Here is a 17,285-nt window from a genome sequence, read left to right on the forward strand (position 1 = left end):
GTTTTGAAAGCAGAAGAATCATTCAACAGGTTGCTGAGACAAATGTAAACCAGTAAAACATGTGAAGAGAAACAAACCTTGAATATAAGTTCAGTTGTTTAAACATTTGACAAACTATGGTGAGGGGGTAAGAAAACACACAAATCCAGCAGCTCCTGTATTTCAATACACCAGAACCCAATATTATTGGCGAGTCGGGTAGTCCATCATCACAGTTCGAGGGCAGGCATCATTTCAGTAATTTCATCCCGTTGCATTCACATCCGTGCCTTGAATGAGATTGAATGTGATCTTTGCTCTCAAGTATGTTCCCAAGTTTTACACTTTCGTGCTTTGCATGAATGGGAATGGAACCGTGTGTGTTGAATGAGGCTCCTTGTGAGCACTGAACTTTGTCCGGTGGAGTTCCTTTTTGTGTTGCTGTAATTGTGTCATTTCTCGATGAGAAAGATTAGGCAACATTTAGTCACTTCTAGCCATGATGCTCAATTTATTTACGAATGTACCCTAGTTACTAGGGACCGTTTACGTTGGAGAACAAGATCTATTGTATGCCTGTGTATTTGGGGAAGTCAAATCTGAAATAATGATGAAATTGCGTGTATCCAAAGTTAAAACTCGTGATTTGTCGCCCTCTGGTGTGTAAAAGATGCAAAAGCTTACAGCACCTGGTATTCCCAGGCGGTCTCCCATCCAAGTACTGACCAGGCCGGAGCCTGCTTAGCTTCCGAGATCGGACGAGATCGGGCGTATTCAGGCTAGTATGGCCGTAAGCCGGGGAAGCTGTCCCTGATGCTCTACTTAAAGGGAAGGCAATATCCGTTTCTGCCGCTCATACTTGCAGTTGAACTGTCTCTCTACTCTAAAGTCCGGGACACACCAGCGCGCCGCAGACAGTCCCTGCTAACACGAAACGTTGTGGCAACGTTGTGCGTTAACTGGGGTGCCACACCAGACCGGAACTATATTTTACAAAACGAACACATTGTCTTGATAATACAGCTGTAATTGAGTGCCTGACACGCCAGTCAAGCGCAATCTTGAGAAGGTGTGCATTTCAGTAAGGATTTCAATTGACATGCAGTATGAAACTGAAAGGAGGTTGCATCACTATGATGCATAACATTGCATGTATTGTATTTTCAAGTGTGTGCATTCATCCTGTTGTCATTTTGTTTTGAAAGCAGAAGAATCATTCAACAGGTTGCTGAGACAAATGTAAACCAGTAAAACATGTGAAGAGAAACAAACCTTGAATATAAGTTCAGTTGTTTAAACATTTGACAAACTATGGTGAGGGGGTAAGAAAACACACAAATCCAGCAGCTCCTGTATTTCAATACACCAGAACCCAATATTATTGGCGAGTCGGGTAGTCCATCATCACAGTTCGAGGGCAGGCATCATTTCAGTAATTTCATCCCGTTGCATTCACATCCGTGACTTGAATGAGATTGAATGTGATCTTTGCTCTCAAGTATGTTCCCAAGTTTTACACTTTCGTGCTTTGCATGAATGGGAATGGAACCGTGTGTGTTGAATGAGGCTCCTTGTGAGCACTGAACTTTGTCCGGTGGAGTTCCTTTTTGTGTTGCTGTAATTGTGTCATTTCTCGATGAGAAAGATTAGGCAACATTTAGTCACTTCTAGCCATGATGCTCAATTTATTTACGAATGTACCCTAGTTACTAGGGACCGTTTACGTTGGAGAACAAGATCTATTGTATGCCTGTGTATTTGGGGAAGTCAAATCTGAAATAATGATGAAATTGCGTGTATCCAAAGTTAAAACTCGTGATTTGTCGCCCTCTGGTGTGTAAAAGATGCAAAAGCTTACAGCACCTGGTATTCCCAGGCGGTCTCCCATCCAAGTACTGACCAGGCCCGAGCCTGCTTAGCTTCCGAGATCGGACGAGATCGGGCGTATTCAGGCTAGTATGGCCGTAAGCCGGGGAAGCTGTCCCTGACGCTCTACTTAAAGGGAAGGCAATATCCGTTTCTGCCGCTCATACTTGCAGTTGAACTGTCTCTCTACTCTAAAGTCCGGGACACACCAGCGCGCCGCAGACAGTCCCTGCTAACACGAAACGTTGTGGCAACGTTGTGCGTTAGCTGGGGTGCCACACCAGACCGGAACTATATTTTACAAAACGAACACATTGTCTTGATAAAACAGCTGTAATTGAGTGCCTGACACGCCAGTCAAGCGCAATCTTGAGAAGGTGTGCATTTCAGTAAGGATTTCAATTGACATGCAGTATGAAACTGAAAGGAGGTTGCATCACTATGATGCATAACATTGCATGTATTGTATTTTCAAGTGTGTGCATTCATCCTGTTGTCATTTTGTTTTGAAAGCAGAAGAATCATTCAACAGGTTGCTGAGACAAATGTAAACCAGTAAAACATATGAAGAGAAACAAACCTTGAATATAAGTTCAGTTGTATAAACATTTGACAAACTATGGTGAGGGGGTAAGAAAACACACAAATCCAGCAGCTCCTGTATTTCAATACACCAGAACCCAATATTATTGGCGAGTCGGGTAGTCCATCATCACAGTTCGAGGGCAGGCATCATTTCAGTAATTTCATCCCGTTGCATTCACATCCGTGCCTTGAATGAGATTGAATGTGATCTTTGCTCTCAAGTATGTTCCCAAGTTTTACACTTTCGTGCTTTGCATGAATGGGAATGGAACCGTGTGTGTTGAATGAGGCTCCTTGTGAGCACTGAACTTTGTCCAGTGGAGTTCCTTTTTGTGTTGCTGTAATTGTGTCATTTCTCGATGAGAAAGATTAGGCAACATTTAGTCACTTCTAGCCATGATGCTCAATTTATTTACGAATGTACCCTAGTTACTAGGGACCGTTTACGTTGGAGAACAAGATCTATTGTATGCCTGTGTATTTGGGGAAGTCAAATCTGAAATAATGATGAAATTGCGTGTATCCAAAGTTAAAACTCGTGATTTGTCGCCCTCTGGTGTGTAAAAGATGCAAAAGCTTACAGCACCTGGTATTCCCAGGCGGTCTCCCATCCAAGTACTGACCAGGCCAGAGCCTGCTTAGCTTCCGAGATCGGACGAGATCGGGCGTATTCAGGCTAGTATGGCCGTAAGCCAGGGAGGCTGTCCCTGACGCTCTACTTACAGGGAAGGCAATATCCTTTTCTGCCGTTCATACTTACAGTTGAACTGTCTCTCTACTCTAAAGCCCGGGACACACCAGTGCGCCGCAGACAGTCCCTGCTAACACGCCACGTTGTGGCAACGTTGTGGCAACGTTGTGCGTTAGCTGGGGTGCCACACCAGACCGGAACTATATTTTACAAAACGAACACATTGTCTTGATAAAACAGCTGTAATTGAGTGCCTGACACGCCAGTCAAGCGCAATCTTGAGAAGGTGTGCATTTCAGTAAGGATTTCAATTGACATGCAGTATGAAACTGAAAGGAGGTTGCATCACTATGATGCATAACATTGCATGTATTGTATTTTCAAGTGTGTGCATTCATCCTGTTGTCATTTTGTTTTGAAAGCAGAAGAATCATTCAACAGGTTGCTGAGACAAATGTAAACCAGTAAAACATATGAAGAGAAACAAACCTTGAATATAAGTTCAGTTGTTTAAACATTTGACAAACTATGGTGAGGGGGTAAGAAAACACACAAATCCAGCAGCTCCTGTATTTCAATACACCAGAACCCAATATTATTGGCGAGTCGGGTAGTCCATCATCACAGTTCGAGGGCAGGCATCATTTCAGTAATTTCATCCCGTTGCATTCACATCCGTGCCTTGAATGAGATTGAATGTGATCTTTGCTCTCAAGTATGTTCCCAAGTTTTACACTTTCGTGCTTTGCATGAATGGGAATGGAACCGTGTGTGTTGAATGAGGCTCCTTGTGAACACTGAACTTTGTCCGGTGGAGTTCCTTTTTGTGTTGCTGTAATTGTGTCATTTCTCGATGAGAAAGATTAGGCAACATTTAGTCACTTCTAGCCATGATGCTCAATTTATTTACGAATGTACCCTAGTTACTAGGGACCGTTTACGTTGGAGAACAAGATCTATTGTATGCCTGTGTATTTGGGGAAGTCAAATCTGAAATAATGATGAAATTGCGTGTATCCAAAGTTAAAACTCGTGATTTGTCGCCCTCTGGTGTGTAAAAGATGCAAAAGCTTACAGCACCTGGTATTCCCAGGCGGTCTCCCATCCAAGTACTGACCAGGCCCGAGCCTGCTTAGCTTCCGAGATCGGACGAGATCGGGCGTATTCAGGCTAGTATGGCCGTAAGCCGGGGAAGCTGTCCCTGACGCTCTACTTAAAGGGAAGGCAATATCCGTTTCTGCCGCTCATACTTGCAGTTGAACTGTCTCTCTACTCTAAAGTCCGGGACACACCAGCGCGCCGCAGACAGTCCCTGCTAACACGAAACGTTGTGGCAACGTTGTGCGTTAGCTGGGGTGCCACACCAGACCGGAACTATATTTTACAAAACGAACACATTGTCTTGATAAAACAGCTGTAATTGAGTGCCTGACACGCCAGTCAAGCGCAATCTTGAGAAGGTGTGCATTTCAGTAAGGATTTCAATTGACATGCAGTATGAAACTGAAAGGAGGTTGCATCACTATGATGCATAACATTGCATGTATTGTATTTTCAAGTGTGTGCATTCATCCTGTTGTCATTTTGTTTTGAAAGCAGAAGAATCATTCAACAGGTTGCTGAGACAAATGTAAACCAGTAAAACATATGAAGAGAAACAAACCTTGAATATAAGTTCAGTTGTATAAACATTTGACAAACTATGGTGAGGGGGTAAGAAAACACACAAATCCAGCAGCTCCTGTATTTCAATACACCAGAACCCAATATTATTGGCGAGTCGGGTAGTCCATCATCACAGTTCGAGGGCAGGCATCATTTCAGTAATTTCATCCCGTTGCATTCACATCCGTGCCTTGAATGAGATTTAATGTGATCTTTGCTCTCAAGTATGTTCCCAAGTTTTACACTTTCGTGCTTTGCATGAATGGGAATGGAACCGTGTGTGTTGAATCAGGCTCCTTGTGAGCACTGAACTTTGTCCGGTGGAGTTCCTTTTTGTGTTGCTGTAATTGTGTCATTTCTCGATGAGAAAGATTAGGCAACATTTAGTCACTTCTAGCCATGATGCTCAATTTATTTACGAATGTACCCTAGTTACTAGGGACCGTTTACGTTGGAGAACAAGATCTATTGTATGCCTGTGTATTTGGGGAAGTCAAATCTGAAATAATGATGAAATTGCGTGTATCCAAAGTTAAAACTCGTGATTTGTCGCCCTCTGGTGTGTAAAAGATGCAAAAGCTTACAGCACCTGGTATTCCCAGGCGGTCTCCCATCCAAGTACTGACCAGGCCAGAGCCTGCTTAGTTTCCGAGATCGGACGAGATCGGGCGTATTCAGGCTAGTATGGCCGTAAGCCAGGGAGGCTGTCCCTGACGCTCTACTTAAAGGGAAGGCAATATCCTTTTCTGCCGTTCATACTTACAGTTGAACTGTCTCTCTACTCTAAAGCCCGGGACACACCAGTGCGCCGCAGACAGTCCCTGCTAACACGCCACGTTGTGGCAACGTTGTGGCAACGTTGTGCGTTAACTGGGGTGCCACACCAGACCGGAACTATATTTTACAAAACGAACACATTGTCTTGATAATACAGCTGTAATTGAGTGCCTGACACGCCAGTCAAGCGCAATCTTGAGAAGGTGTGCATTTCAGTAAGGATTTCAATTGACATGCAGTATGAAACTAAAAGGAGGTTGCATCACTATGATGCATAACATTGCATGTATTGTATTTTCAAGTGTGTGCATTCATCCTGTTGTCATTTTGTTTTGAAAGCAGAAGAATCATTCAACAGGTTGCTGAGACAAATGTAAACCAGTAAAACATATGAAGAGAAACAAACCTTGAATATAAGTTCAGTTGTTTAAACATTTGACAAACTATGGTGAGGGGGTAAGAAAACACACAAATCCAGCAGCTCCTGTATTTCAATACACCAGAACCCAATATTATTGGCGAGTCGGGTAGTCCATCATCACAGTTCGAGGGCAGGCATCATTTCAGTAATTTCATCCCGTTGCATTCACATCCGTGCCTTGAATGAGATTGAATGTGATCTTTGCTCTCAAGTATGTTCCCAAGTTTTACACTTTCGTGCTTTGCATGAATGGGAATGGAACCGTGTGTGTTGAATGAGGCTCCTTGTGAGCACTGAACTTTGTCCGGTGGAGTTCCTTTTTGTGTTGCTGTAATTGTGTCATTTCTCGAAGAGAAAGATTAGGCAACATTTAGTCACTTCTAGCCATGATGCTCAATTTATTTACGAATGTACCCTAGTTACTAGGGACCGTTTACGTTGGAGAACAAGATCTATTGTATGCCTGTGTATTTGGGGAAGTCAAATCTGAAATAATGATGAAATTGTGTGAATCCAAAGTTAAAACTCGTGATTTGTCGCCCTCTGGTGTGTAAAAGGTGCAAAAGCTTACAGCACCTGGTATTCCCAGGCGGTCTCCCATCCAAGTACTGACCAGGCCCGAGCCTGCTTAGCTTCCGAGATCGGACGAAATCAGGCGTATTCAGGCTAGTACGGCCGTAAGCCAGGGAGGCTGTCCCTGACGCTCTACTTAAAGGGAAGGCAATATCCGTTTCTGCCGCTCATACTTGCAGTTGAACTGTCTCTCTACTCTAAAGTCCGGGACACACCAGCGCGCCGCAGACAGTCCCTGCTAACACGAAACGTTGTGGCAACGTTGTGCGTTAGCTGGGGTGCCACACCAGACCGGAACTATATTTTACAAAACGAACACATTGTCTTGATAAAACAGCTGTAATTGAGTGCCTGACACGCCAGTCAAGCGCAATCTTGAGAAGGTGTGCATTTCAGTAAGGATTTCAATTGCCATGCAGTATGAAACTGAAAGGAGGTTGCATCACTATGATGCATAACATTGCATGTATTGTATTTTCAAGTGTGTGCATTCATCCTGTTGTCATTTTGTTTTGAAAGCAGAAGAATCATTCAACAGGTTGCTGAGACAAATGTAAACCAGTAAAACATATGAAGAGAAACAAACCTTGAATATAAGTTCAGTTGTTTAAACATTTGACAAACTATGGTGAGGGGGTAAGAAAACACACAAATCCAGCAGCTCCTGTATTTCAATACACCAGAACCCAATATTATTGGCGAGTCGGGTAGTCCATCATCACAGTTCGAGGGCAGGCATCATTTCAGTAATTTCATCCCGTTGCATTCACATCCGTGCCTTGAATGAGATTGAATGTGATCTTTGCTCTCAAGTATGTTCCCAAGTTTTACACTTTCGTGCTTTGCATGAATGGGAATGGAACCGTGTGTGTTGAATGAGGCTCCTTGTGAGCACTGAACTTTGTCCGGTGGAGTTCCTTTTTGTGTTGCTGTAATTGTGTCATTTCTCGATGAGAAAGATTAGGCAACATTTAGTCACTTCTAGCCATGATGCTCAATTTATTTACGAATGTACCCTAGTTACTAGGGACCGTTTACGTTGGAGAACAAGATCTATTGTATGCCTGTGTATTTGGGGAAGTCAAATCTGAAATAATGAAGAAATTGCGTGTATCCAAAGTTAAAACTCGTGATTTGTCGCCCTCTGGTGTGTAAAAGATGCAAAAGCTTACAGTACCTGGTATTCCCAGGCGGTCTCCCATCCAAGTACTGACCAGGCCGGAGCCTGCTTAGCTTCCGAGATCGGACGAGATCGGGCGTATTCAGGCTAGTATGGCCGTAAGCCGGGGAGGCTGTCCCTGATGCTCTACTTAAAGGGAAGGCAATATCCGTTTCTGCCGCTCATACTTGCAGTTGAACTGTCTCTCTACTCTAAAGTCCGGGACACACCAGCGCGCCGCAGACAGTCCCTGCTAACACGAAACGTTGTGGCAACGTTGTGCGTTAGCTGGGGTGCCACACCAGACCGTAACTGTATTTTACAAAACGAACACATTGTCTTGATAAAACAGCTGTAATTGAGTGCCTGACACGCCAGTCAAGCGCAATCTTGAGAAGGTGTGCATTTCAGTAAGGATTTCAATTGACATGCAGTATGAAACTGAAAGGAGGTTGCATCACTATGATGCATAACATTGCATGTATTGTATTTTCAAGTGTGTGCATTCATCCTGTTGTCATTTTGTTTTGAAAGCAGAAGAATCATTCAACAGGTTGCTGAGACAAATGTAAACCAGTAAAACATATGAAGAGAAACAAACCTTGAATATAAGTTCAGTTGTTTAAACATTTGACAAACTATGGTGAGGGGGTAAGAAAACACACAAATCCAGCAGCTCCTGTATTTCAATACACCAGAACCCAATATTATTGGCGAGTCGGGTAGTCCATCATCACAGTTCGAGGGCAGGCATCATTTCAGTAATTTCATCCCGTTGCATTCACATCCGTGCCTTGAATGAGATTGAATGTGATCTTTGCTCTCAAGTATGTTCCCAAGTTTTACACTTTCGTGCTTTGCATGAATGGGAATGGAACCGTGTGTGTTGAATGAGGCTCCTTGTGAGCACTGAACTTTGTCCGGTGGAGTTCCTTTTTGTGTTGCTGTAATTGTGTCATTTCTCGATGAGAAAGATTAGGCAACATTTAGTCACTTCTAGCCATGATGCTCAATTTATTTACGAATGTACCCTAGTTACTAGGGACCGTTTACGTTGGAGAACAAGATCTATTGTATGCCTGTGTATTTGGGGAAGTCAAATCTGAAATAATGATGAAATTGCGTGTATCCAAAGTTAAAACTCGTGATTTGTCGCCCTCTGGTGTGTAAAAGATGCAAAAGCTTACAGCACCTGGTATTCCCAGGCGGTCTCCCATCCAAGTACTGACCAGGCCCGAGCCTGCTTAGCTTCCGAGATCGGACGAGATCGGGCGTATTCAGGCTAGTATGGCCGTAAGCCAGGGAGGCTGTCCCTGACGCTCTACTTAAAGGGAAGGCAATATCCGTTTCTGCCGCTCATACTTGCAGTTGAACTGTCTCTCTACTCTAAAGTCCGGGACACACCAGCGCGCCGCAGACAGTCCCTGCTAACACGAAACGTTGTGGCAACGTTGTGCGTTAGCTGGGGTGCCACACCAGACCGGAACTATATATTACAAAACGAACACATTGTCTTGATAAAACAGCTGTAATTGAGTGCCTGACACGCCAGTCAAGCGCAATCTTGAGAAGGTGTGCATTTCAGTAAGGATTTCAATTGACATGCAGTATGAAACTGAAAGGAGGTTGCATCACTATGATGCATAACATTGCATGTATTGTATTTTCAAGTGTGTGCATTCATCCTGTTGTCATTTTGTTTTGAAAGTAGAAGAATCATTTTTGCTGAGGTTGCTGAGACAAATGTAAACCAGTAAAACATATGAAGAGAAACAAACCTTGAATATAAGTTCAGTTGTTTAAACATTTGACAAACTATGGTGAGGGGGTAAGAAAACACACAAATCCAGCAGCTCCTGTACTTCAATACACCAGAACCCAATATTATTGGCGAGTCGGGTAGTCCATCATCACAGTTCGAGGGCAGGCATAATTTCAGTAATTTCATCCCGTTGCATTCACATCCGTGCCTTGAATGAGATTGAATGTGATCTTTGCTCTCAAGTATGTTCCCAAGTTTTACACTTTCGTGCTTTGCATGAATGGGAATGGAACCGTATGTGTTGAATGAAGCTCCTTGTGAGCACTGAACTTTGTCCGGTGGAGTTCCTTTTTGTGTTGCTGTAATTGTGTCATTTCTCGATGAGAAAGATTAGGCAACATTTAGTCACTTCTAGCCATGATGCTCAATTTATTTACGAATGTACCCTAGTTACTAGGGACCGTTTACGTTGGAGAACAAGATCTATTGTATGCCTGTGTATTTGGGGAAGTCAAATCTGAAATAATGATGAAATTGCGTGTATCCAAAGTTAAAACTCGTGATTTGTCGCCCTCTGGTGTGTAAAAGATGCAAAAGCTTACAGCACCTGGTATTTCCAGGCAGTCTCCCATCCAAGTACTGACCAGGCCCAAGCCTGCTTAGCTTCCGAGATCGGACGAGATCGGGCGTATTCAGGCTAGTATGGCCGTAAGCCAGGGAGGCTGTCCCTGACGCTCTACTTAAAGGGAAGGCAATATCCGTTTCTGCCGTTCATACTTACAGTTGAACTGTCTCTCTACTCTAAAGCCCGGGACACACCAGCGCGCCGCAGACAGTCCCTGCTAACACGCCACGTTGTGGCAACATTGTGGCAACGTTGTGCGTTAGCTGGGGTGCCACACCAGACCGGAACTATATATTACAAAACGAACACATTGTCTTGATAAAACAGCTGTAATTGAGTGCCTGACACGCCAGTCAAGCGCAATCTTGAGAAGGTGTGCATTTCAGTAAGGATTTAAATTGACATGCAGTATGAAACTGAAAGGAGGTTGCATCACTATGATGCATAACATTGCATGTATTGTATTTTCAAGTGTGTGCATTCATCCTGTTGTCATTTTGTTTTGAAAGCAGAAGAATCATTCAACAGGTTGCTGAGACAAATGTAAACCAGTAAAACATATGAAGAGAAACAAACCTTGAATATAAGTTCAGTTGTTTAAACATTTGACAAACTATGGTGAGGGGGTAAGAAAACACACAAATCCAGCAGCTCCTGTATTTCAATACACCAGAACCCAATATTATTGGCGAGTCGGGTAGTCCATCATCACAGTTCGAGGGCAGGCATCATTTCAGTAATTTCATCTTGTTGCATTCACATCCGTGCCTTGAATGAGATTGAATGTGATCTTTGCTCTCAAGTATGTTCCCAAGTTTTACACTTTCGTGCTTTGCATGAATGGGAATGGAACCGTGTGTGTTGAATGAGGCTCCTTGTGAGCACTGAACTTTGTCCGGTGGAGTTCCTTTTTGTGTTGCTGTAATTCTGTCATTTCTCGATGAGAAAGATTAGGCAACATTTAGTCACTTCTAGCCATGATGCTCAATTTATTTATGAATGTACCCTAGTTACTAGGGACCGTTTACATTGGAGAACAAGATCTATTGTATGCCTGTGTATTTGGGGAAGTCAAATCTGAAATAATGATGAAATTGCGTGTATCCAAAGTTAAAACTCGTGATATGTCGCCCTCTGGTGTGTAAAAGATGCAAAAGCTTACAGCACCTGGTATTCCCAGGCGGTCTCCCATCCAAGTACTGACCAGGCCCGAGCCTGCTTAGCTTCCGAGATCGGACGAGATCGGGCGTATTCAGGCTAGTATGGCCGTAAGCTAGGAATGCTGTCCCTGACGCTCTACTTAAAGGGAAGGCAATATCCGTTTCTGCCGTTCATACTTACAGTTGAACTGTCTCTCTACTCTAAAGCCCGGGACACACCAGCGCGCCGCAGACAGTCCCTGCTAACACGAAACGTTGTGGCAACGTTGTGCGTTAGCTGGGGTGCCACACCAGACCTATGTATTACAAAACGAACACATTGTCTTGATAAAACAGCTGTAATTGAGTGCCTGACACGCCATTCAAGCGCAATCTTGAGAAGGTGTGCATTTCAGTAAGGATTTCAATTGACATGCAGTATGAAACTGAAAGGAGGTTGCATCACTATGATGCATAACATTGCATGTATTGTATTTTCAAGTGTGTGCATTCATCCTGTTGTCATTTTGTTTTGAAAGCAGAAGAATCATTCAACAGGTTGCTGAGACAAATGTAAACCAGTAAAACATATGAAGAGAAACAAACCTTGAATATAAGTTCAGTTGTTTAAACATTTGACAAACTATGGTGAGGGGGTAAGAAAACACACAAATCCAGCAGCTCCTGTATTTCAATACACCAGAACCCAATATTATTGGCGAGTCGGGTAGTCCATCATCACAGTTCGAGGGCAGGCATCATTTCAGTAATTTCATCCCGTTGCATTCACATCCGTGCCTTGAATGAGATTGAATGTGATCTTTGCTCTCAAGTATGTTCCCAAGTTTTACACTTTCGTGCTTTGCATGAATGGGAATGGAACCGTGTGTGTTGAATGAGGCTCCTTGTGAGCACTGAACTTTGTCCGGTGGAGTTCCTTTTTGTGTTGCTGTAATTGTGTCATTTCTCGATGAGAAAGATTAGGCAACATTTAGTCACTTCTAGCCATGATGCTCAATTTATTTACGAATGTACCCTAGTTACTAGGGACCGTTTACGTTGGAGAACAAGATCTATTGTATGCCTGTGTATTTGGGGAAGTCAAATCTGAAATAATGATGAAATTGCGTGTATCCAAAGTTAAAACTCGTGATTTGTCGCCCTCTGGTGTGTAAAAGATGCAAAAGCTTACAGCACCTGGTATTCCCAGGCGGTCTCCCATCCAAGTACTGACCAGGCCCGAGCCTGCTTGGCTTCCGAGATCGGACGAGATCGGGCGTATTCAGGCTAGTATGGCCGTAAGCCAGGGAGGCTGTCCCTGACGCTCTACTTAAAGGGAAGGCAATATCCGTTTCTGCCGTTCATACTTACAGTTGAACTGTCTCTCTACTCTAAAGCCCGGGACACACCAGCGCGCCGCAGACAGTCCCTGCTAACACGCCACGTTGTGGCAACATTGTGGCAACGTTGTGCGTTAGCTGGGGTGCCACACCAGACCGGAACTATATTTTACAAAACGAACACATTGTCTTGATAAAACAGCTGTAATTGAGTGCCTGACACGCCAGTCAAGCGCAATCTTGAGAAGGTGTGCATTTCAGTAAGGATTTCAATTGACATGCAGTATGAAACTGAAAGGAGGTTGCATCACTATGATGCATAACATTGCATGTATTGTATTTTCAAGTGTGTGCATTCATCCTGTTGTCATTTTGTTTTGAAAGCAGAAGAATCATTCAACAGGTTGCTGAGACAAATGTAAACCAGTAAAACATATGAAGAGAAACAAACCTTGAATATAAGTTCAGTTGTTTAAACATTTGACAAACTATGGTGAGGGGGTAAGAAAACACACAAATCCAGCAGCTCCTGTATTTCAATACACCAGAACCCAATATTATTGGCGAGTCGGGTAGTCCATCATCACAGTTCGAGGGCAGGCATCATTTCAGTAATTTCATCCCGTTGCATTCACATCCGTGCCTTGAATGAGATTGAATGTGATCTTTGCTCTCAAGTATTGTCCCAAGTTTTACACTTTCGTGCTTTGCATGAATGGGAATGGAACCGTGTGTGTTGAATGAGGCTCCTTGTGAGCACTGAACTTTGTCCGGTGGAGTTCCTTTTTGTGTTGCTGTAATTGTGTCATTTCTCGATGAGAAAGATTAGGCAACATTTAGTCACTTCTAGCCATGATGCTCAATTTATTTACGAATGTACACTAGTTACTAGGGACCGTTTACGTTGGAGAACAAGATCTATTGTATGCCTGTGTATTTGGGGAAGTCAAATCTGAAATAATGATGAAATTGCGTGTATCCAAAGTTAAAACTCGTGATTTGTCGCCCTCTGGTGTGTAAAAGATGCAAAAGCTTACAGCACCTGGTATTCCCAGGCGGTCTCCCATCCAAGTACTGACCAGGCCCGAGCCTGCTTAGCTTCCGAGATCGGACGAGATCGGGCGTATTCAGGCTAGTATGGCCGTAAGCCAGAGAGGCTGTCCCTGACGCTCTACTTAAAGGGAAGGCAATATCCGTTTCTGCCGCTCATACTTGCAATTGAACTGTCTCTCTACTCTAAAGTCCGGGACACACCAGCGCGCCGCAGACAGTCCCTGCTAACACGAAACGTTGTGGCAACGTTGTGCGTTAGCTGGGGTGCCACACCAGACCGGAACTATATATTACAAAACGAACACATTGTCTTGATAAAACAGCTGTAATTGAGTGCCTGACACGCCAGTCAAGCGCAATCTTGAGAAGGTGTGCATTTCAGTAAGGATTTCAATTGACATGCAGTATGAAACTGAAAGGAGGTTGCATCACTATGATGCATAACATTGCATGTATTGTATTTTCAAGTGTGTGCATTCATCCTGTTGTCATTTTGTTTTGAAAGCAGAAGAATCATTCAACAGGTTGCTGAGACAAATGTAAACCAGTAAAACATATGAAGAGAAACAAACCTTGAATATAAGTTCAGTTGTTTAAACATTTGACAAACTATGGTGAGGGGGTAAGAAAACACACAAATCCAGCAGCTCCTGTACTTCAATACACCAGAACCCAATATTATTGGCGAGTCGGGTAGTCCATCATCACAGTTCGAGGGCAGGCATAATTTCAGTAATTTCATCCCGTTGCATTCACATCCGTGCCTTGAATGAGATTGAATGTGATCTTTGCTCTCAAGTATGTTCCCAAGTTTTACACTTTCGTGCTTTGCATGAATGGGAATGGAACCGTATGTGTTGAATGAAGCTCCTTGTGAGCACTGAACTTTGTCCGGTGGAGTTCCTTTTTGTGTTGCTGTAATTGTGTCATTTCTCGATGAGAAAGATTAGGCAACATTTAGTCACTTCTAGCCATGATGCTCAATTTATTTACGAATGTACCCTAGTTACTAGGGACCGTTTACGTTGGAGAACAAGATCTATTGTATGCCTGTGTATTTGGGGAAGTCAAATCTGAAATAATGATGAAATTGCGTGTATCCAAAGTTAAAACTCGTGATTTGTCGCCCTCTGGTGTGTAAAAGATGCAAAAGCTTACAGCACCTGGTATTTCCAGGCAGTCTCCCATCCAAGTACTGACCAGGCCCAAGCCTGCTTAGCTTCCGAGATCGGACGAGATCGGGCGTATTCAGGCTAGTATGGCCGTAAGCCAGGGAGGCTGTCCCTGACGCTCTACTTAAAGGGAAGGCAATATCCGTTTCTGCCGTTCATACTTACAGTTGAACTGTCTCTCTACTCTAAAGCCCGGGACACACCAGCGCGCCGCAGACAGTCCCTGCTAACACGCCACGTTGTGGCAACATTGTGGCAACGTTGTGCGTTAGCTGGGGTGCCACACCAGACCGGAACTATATATTACAAAACGAACACATTGTCTTGATAAAACAGCTGTAATTGAGTGCCTGACACGCCAGTCAAGCGCAATCTTGAGAAGGTGTGCATTTCAGTAAGGATTTAAATTGACATGCAGTATGAAACTGAAAGGAGGTTGCATCACTATGATGCATAACATTGCATGTATTGTATTTTCAAGTGTGTGCATTCATCCTGTTGTCATTTTGTTTTGAAAGCAGAAGAATCATTCAACAGGTTGCTGAGACAAATGTAAACCAGTAAAACATATGAAGAGAAACAAACCTTGAATATAAGTTCAGTTGTTTAAACATTTGACAAACTATGGTGAGGGGGTAAGAAAACACACAAATCCAGCAGCTCCTGTATTTCAATACACCAGAACCCAATATTATTGGCGAGTCGGGTAGTCCATCATCACAGTTCGAGGGCAGGCATCATTTCAGTAATTTCATCTTGTTGCATTCACATCCGTGCCTTGAATGAGATTGAATGTGATCTTTGCTCTCAAGTATGTTCCCAAGTTTTACACTTTCGTGCTTTGCATGAATGGGAATGGAACCGTGTGTGTTGAATGAGGCTCCTTGTGAGCACTGAACTTTGTCCGGTGGAGTTCCTTTTTGTGTTGCTGTAATTCTGTCATTTCTCGATGAGAAAGATTAGGCAACATTTAGTCACTTCTAGCCATGATGCTCAATTTATTTATGAATGTACCCTAGTTACTAGGGACCGTTTACATTGGAGAACAAGATCTATTGTATGCCTGTGTATTTGGGGAAGTCAAATCTGAAATAATGATGAAATTGCGTGTATCCAAAGTTAAAACTCGTGATATGTCGCCCTCTGGTGTGTAAAAGATGCAAAAGCTTACAGCACCTGGTATTCCCAGGCGGTCTCCCATCCAAGTACTGACCAGGCCCGAGCCTGCTTAGCTTCCGAGATCGGACGAGATCGGGCGTATTCAGGCTAGTATGGCCGTAAGCTAGGAATGCTGTCCCTGACGCTCTACTTAAAGGGAAGGCAATATCCGTTTCTGCCGTTCATACTTACAGTTGAACTGTCTCTCTACTCTAAAGCCCGGGACACACCAGCGCGCCGCAGACAGTCCCTGCTAACACGCCACGTTGTGGCAACATTGTGGCAACGTTGTGCGTTAGCTGGGGTGCCACACCAGACCGGAACTATATATTACAAAACGAACACATTGTCTTGATAAAACAGCTGTAATTGAGTGCCTGACACGCCAGTCAAGCGCAATCTTGAGAAGGTGTGCATTTCAGTAAGGATTTCAATTGACATGCAGTATGAAACTGAAAGGAGGTTGCATCACTATGATGCATAACATTGCATGTATTGTTTTTACAAGTGTGTGCATTCATCCTGTTGTCATTTTGTTTTGAAAGCAGAAGAATCATTCAACAGGTTGCTGAGACAAATGTAAACCAGTAAAACATATGAAGAGAAACAAACCTTGAATATAAGTTCAGTTGTTTAAACATTTGACAAACTATGGTGAGGGGGTAAGAAAACACACAAATCCAGCAGCTCCTGTATTTCAATACACCAGAACCCAATATTATTGGCGAGTCGGGTAGTCCATCATCACAGTTCGAGGGCAGGCATCATTTCAGTAATTTCATCCCGTTGCATTCACATCCGTGCCTTTAATGAGATTGAATGTGATCTTTGCTCTCAAGTATGTTCCCAAGTTTTACACTTTCGTGCTTTGCATGAATGGGAATGGAACCGTGTGTGTTGAATGAGGCTCCTTGTGAGCACTGAACTTTGTCCGGTGGAGTTCCTTTTTGTGTTGCTGTAATTGTGTCATTTCTCGATGAGAAAGATTAGGCAACATTTAGTCACTTCTAGCCATGATGCTCAATTTATTTACGAATGTACCCTAGTTACTAGGGACCGTTTACATTGGAGAACAAGATCTATTGTATGCCTGTGTATTTGGGGAAGTCAAATCTGAAATAATGATGAAATTGCGTGTATCCAAAGTTAAAACTCGTGATTTGTCGCCCTCTGGTGTGTAAAAGATGCAAAAGCTTACAGCACCTGGTATTCCCAGGCGGTCTCCCATCCAAGTACTGACCAGGCCCGAGCCTGCTTAGTTTCCGAGATCGGACGAGATCGGGCGTATTCAGGCTAGTATGGCCGTAAGCCAGGGAGGCT

General features: G+C 43.4%; 15 non-coding genes across 15 annotated transcripts; all 15 read right to left on the reverse strand.

Annotated features, from left to right (window-relative positions):
* Positions 1–656: 656 nt before the first annotated feature.
* Positions 657–775, reverse strand: LOC136742083 (5S ribosomal RNA). Its single transcript, XR_010814713.1, has one exon. It is a non-coding gene; the product is annotated as a 5S ribosomal RNA (ribosomal RNA).
* A 1,055-nt stretch (positions 776–1,830) lies between these two features.
* LOC136741902 (5S ribosomal RNA) lies at positions 1,831–1,949 on the reverse strand. The gene has a single exon (XR_010814538.1). It is a non-coding gene; the product is annotated as a 5S ribosomal RNA (ribosomal RNA).
* A 1,055-nt stretch (positions 1,950–3,004) lies between these two features.
* LOC136742020 (5S ribosomal RNA) lies at positions 3,005–3,123 on the reverse strand. Its single transcript, XR_010814653.1, has one exon. It is a non-coding gene; the product is annotated as a 5S ribosomal RNA (ribosomal RNA).
* Positions 3,124–4,189: 1,066 nt separating this feature from the next.
* LOC136741903 (5S ribosomal RNA) lies at positions 4,190–4,308 on the reverse strand. Its single transcript, XR_010814539.1, has one exon. It is a non-coding gene; the product is annotated as a 5S ribosomal RNA (ribosomal RNA).
* Positions 4,309–5,363: 1,055 nt separating this feature from the next.
* LOC136742200 (5S ribosomal RNA) lies at positions 5,364–5,482 on the reverse strand. The gene has a single exon (XR_010814825.1). It is a non-coding gene; the product is annotated as a 5S ribosomal RNA (ribosomal RNA).
* A 1,066-nt stretch (positions 5,483–6,548) lies between these two features.
* LOC136742215 (5S ribosomal RNA) lies at positions 6,549–6,667 on the reverse strand. Its single transcript, XR_010814839.1, has one exon. It is a non-coding gene; the product is annotated as a 5S ribosomal RNA (ribosomal RNA).
* A 1,055-nt stretch (positions 6,668–7,722) lies between these two features.
* LOC136742180 (5S ribosomal RNA) lies at positions 7,723–7,841 on the reverse strand. The gene has a single exon (XR_010814805.1). It is a non-coding gene; the product is annotated as a 5S ribosomal RNA (ribosomal RNA).
* Positions 7,842–8,896: 1,055 nt separating this feature from the next.
* LOC136741904 (5S ribosomal RNA) lies at positions 8,897–9,015 on the reverse strand. The gene has a single exon (XR_010814540.1). It is a non-coding gene; the product is annotated as a 5S ribosomal RNA (ribosomal RNA).
* A 1,058-nt stretch (positions 9,016–10,073) lies between these two features.
* LOC136742184 (5S ribosomal RNA) lies at positions 10,074–10,192 on the reverse strand. The gene has a single exon (XR_010814809.1). It is a non-coding gene; the product is annotated as a 5S ribosomal RNA (ribosomal RNA).
* A 1,066-nt stretch (positions 10,193–11,258) lies between these two features.
* On the reverse strand, positions 11,259–11,377 carry LOC136741905 (5S ribosomal RNA). The gene has a single exon (XR_010814541.1). It is a non-coding gene; the product is annotated as a 5S ribosomal RNA (ribosomal RNA).
* A 1,050-nt stretch (positions 11,378–12,427) lies between these two features.
* On the reverse strand, positions 12,428–12,546 carry LOC136742026 (5S ribosomal RNA). Its single transcript, XR_010814659.1, has one exon. It is a non-coding gene; the product is annotated as a 5S ribosomal RNA (ribosomal RNA).
* A 1,066-nt stretch (positions 12,547–13,612) lies between these two features.
* Positions 13,613–13,731, reverse strand: LOC136741907 (5S ribosomal RNA). The gene has a single exon (XR_010814543.1). It is a non-coding gene; the product is annotated as a 5S ribosomal RNA (ribosomal RNA).
* A 1,055-nt stretch (positions 13,732–14,786) lies between these two features.
* On the reverse strand, positions 14,787–14,905 carry LOC136742185 (5S ribosomal RNA). Its single transcript, XR_010814810.1, has one exon. It is a non-coding gene; the product is annotated as a 5S ribosomal RNA (ribosomal RNA).
* Positions 14,906–15,971: 1,066 nt separating this feature from the next.
* LOC136741908 (5S ribosomal RNA) lies at positions 15,972–16,090 on the reverse strand. Its single transcript, XR_010814544.1, has one exon. It is a non-coding gene; the product is annotated as a 5S ribosomal RNA (ribosomal RNA).
* Positions 16,091–17,156: 1,066 nt separating this feature from the next.
* On the reverse strand, positions 17,157–17,275 carry LOC136742133 (5S ribosomal RNA). Its single transcript, XR_010814760.1, has one exon. It is a non-coding gene; the product is annotated as a 5S ribosomal RNA (ribosomal RNA).
* Between the last annotated feature and the right edge of the window lie 10 nt (positions 17,276–17,285).

The sequence above is a fragment of the Amia ocellicauda genome, unplaced genomic scaffold, assembly GCF_036373705.1.
Source record: "Amia ocellicauda isolate fAmiCal2 unplaced genomic scaffold, fAmiCal2.hap1 HAP1_SCAFFOLD_73, whole genome shotgun sequence".
Classification (NCBI taxonomy): domain Eukaryota; kingdom Metazoa; phylum Chordata; class Actinopteri; order Amiiformes; family Amiidae; genus Amia; species Amia ocellicauda.